The sequence below is a fragment of the Arachis ipaensis genome, chromosome B09 (assembly GCF_000816755.2).
Source record: "Arachis ipaensis cultivar K30076 chromosome B09, Araip1.1, whole genome shotgun sequence".
NCBI lineage: Eukaryota > Viridiplantae > Streptophyta > Magnoliopsida > Fabales > Fabaceae > Arachis > Arachis ipaensis.
This window is the reverse complement of record NC_029793.2, coordinates 41,541,992-41,545,389: the sequence shown is the minus strand read 5'-3', so window position 1 is coordinate 41,545,389 and position 3,398 is coordinate 41,541,992.

Sequence of the window (3,398 nt, the reverse complement as noted above, 5' to 3'; positions counted from 1 at the left end):
AAAAAGAATTATATATAATATAAATTAAAAAATTATATATCTTACAAAAATTTTACTTGTTCCCTCACTCATTGGTTTTTCATCCCTTGGCTTATGTGTTAAAAAGAACATGTTCACCTGAAATGGTTCTTTTCTATAAGGATTTTTCATTGCCTATAAAAAAAATACAATCAACTAAAAAGGAACCAATGCAATAAGACAAGCATGAACACATTAATGTTACTTCTTCTTCACGTATTTCAACAAACATTTTTTATCCTGTTATATGTTGACTTGTGTTCTTTGCTTTACTAGGTTTATTCTACTTACTTTGTTTCTTTAAAATTATAAAAACATAATTGAATAATTAAGCCTAAAAATAAAAAAATTAATTAGTATGACTAATTATAGTATGGAGGAAATTACATGCTAAGAATTAGTATACCCTAATCATATCAAGGTTCTAAAATTGAACAAGAATCTTCTAATGATCATGTGGAACAGTATGAGGACAATTCTTTATATTGTAAGCTAGTGGCATATTTTTCTTAAAATACTATTTTTTCAACTGATTTTTATATGTCCTCCAAGATGAACCTAAAGTTTTGAAAATCCACTCTTTACCAAGTACTCCGATGTCAAACTTTTCCTAAATCATAATGATCATAGATATGATAATTAATATTTAGTTTTTAAAATCAACAAAAGAAAAATACCTAAGCTAAAAAAGTGTAAAAATGTAATATAATGGTAGCTTCCCACAAATCTTTCTAATTATCTTTAAGTCCATGCCAACTTGTGTATGTCAATGGAGCAAAGCGTGTATTTCTAACCAAAGTCCCCAAATGATTGCTTAACTTGGCTCAATTGCAACCAATTGGTTGACCACACTTATTTAATCTAATTGGCAACCGATCCTCATAGCTTAAACCATGAGTTTTAAGGCACTTCGTTAGCTGCTGATCTTGTTATGGGAATAATCAATAAATAAAAGGCAATTATGCAGAGAATACTATACATTTATTACTAGTATTAAACCAAACATAAAATATGATTACTTACTATCATTATCAGTAGTTTGGGATGCTAAACTGGTCCTATTTTCAAGAATGAGAAAGTTTAGAATAGATAGGAGAGAATTTCTAAAATACATCTATCTATTCATTCAATTTAATCTTGTAAAAGTACAATTTTAGCATTTCTTAGAGTGTGTTGGATCTTAATATGTGCATGTGTGTGTGTTGAAAAATCATTGTGAACTTAAGAGCCGATGCATAGCCAAACTTAGTGTATTTTGAAAAACTAAAATCTTTATAACTCTTTCATGATAGACTAAAGTTGGTCAAATGCAAACATCTTAAGGTGAAAAAGAAAGAAAGAAAGAAAGAGATAATATATAAACTAACATGATTTTGTCAATTTTCAAATAAAATCTGTTTAATTTAAGGTCTAGTTTCATTGCAATTGTTACGATAAAATATTAAACTATGATCTCCTTATTTTTACTTAATCTAACTAATAGAATTGTAACTGTTTTCTGTTATTTTAGTTATAAATAAGCTTTTAAAAACACTATATATAAAAAAAATCACATATCATTAGTAAATTAATAATAATCACAATACTCAAAATATATAAAAAAAAATGCAATAAAAGATCAATTGTTGTCATCATTAGTATCCGGTACTAAAAGTGTTTGTGGAGGGCTTGATGCAGTATCCTCCAGCTCACCAATGATATTAACCATAAACCACCTTTCAATCCTCTACTTTTCTTCACACATGATATTAATTGGGATCGACGGGACCTAATTCAGTTTGCTCTTCTTGTTCATATATGGTATCTCATTTAGATGTTTGACCTTAAAGCTTTGTCTTTCTTATTTTCCATAGCACTATAACAACTATAGAAGGTACATAAGATAAAATTTTAAGGTTAAATATAGGAGAAGTACCTCCCAAAATTTTCTACCAAACAATTAGCAAAAAAAATCAAACACAGGTTCAGTTGGAATGAAATGAAATTAATGAGGAAATGCATACTTAATTTTTTGCATGCTTAATTAAATAAACAAATAAAAAGTTCCAAATAGCTAATGATAAATAGATTTTTAATAAAAGAAAGTTACTCTACAGATTCTTTTAATTTGTAAATCTTGTTCCAAATGTCCTACAATTTCATTTTATCAGTATAACCATTACTCTATGGATCGTAAAAGCTTTACTCAAATGAAAGAATAGTAGAAATTGCATGCATCTTTTATTGAATTTACTAAGTTTTTTTCAATTTTCAATGACATTATAGTGCTAATATTACACAAACCACAAGTATAACAACTAAAGACAGAGATAAAAAAAATTACAAATACGAATCTAATATTTAATTTCAACCTTCTAATAGTATCAATTTGAAGATAAAAACACAACTGATTAATTCCTACTGCTTTGAGATTAAATCACAAATATGAAGTTTGAACTTCAGCTCTAATTCTTTTCCTAATAATTTAGAAAAAATATTATCAACGATAGCATTTTATAATCATCAAAATCTTAAACCTGGTGTCGACAAGAAACAGAAGTATATATATAACAAAGAGAGATGCACCTGCATACAATTATAAATACATTGAACCTTCAATTTTAATTGGGATGACGAAACTTTCCAAGAGTGGAAATTCTCATGGGAAAGGAAATTTTATCCACGGTATTTCAAGCATGTAAATTTTATTACTTGTATGAAATATTCAGAGTCTTTCTACTTCAGCTTTTGTAGTTGTTGTTCAATTTAATTTTTAATTTGCTATATTTAGTATTTCTAACTTCTAATACTATTATAATAAATGCATGTTGCACATATTGATAATTCTAAAAGGTTAAATTTTTATGAATAAAAAAGGCAAAATGATTTTAAGTCATCATTTGTGGAAGTATGATAGGGATAACGGTAAACGGAATAGGTTAAAACCTGAGTTCTTTGAGGGGTTGACAAGTTTGTTGCATATGTCTTGAACATGGATCCATTTAAGACCCAAGGGGTTTCAGGTGTCCGTACTATAAGTGTCAACTGACTACGGAGTTAAGACCTTCGGAGACAACACTTCATCTCTACTGTAAAGGGGTTTAAAGATAGGTATTGGATGTGGACAGAACATGAAAAAATGGATGAGTAAGGAATCAACTAGTCTGCCTCAAATTCCAATAGACCTGTGGGTCGATCAACGATAGTTTAGGTAGTTAGAGAACTAAATACGAAAGAAATAAATTGGGAGGATAACCAAAAGAGATATAACAAAATGGTGTTTGATGCAATTGGTGTTACCGATATGAAGATGTTGAGCAAGAGCCTAATCCAGAGGCAAAGAGATTTTATCATCTATTAGAATCTGCTGCAAAACCTTTGTTTCATGGGTGCATTCATTT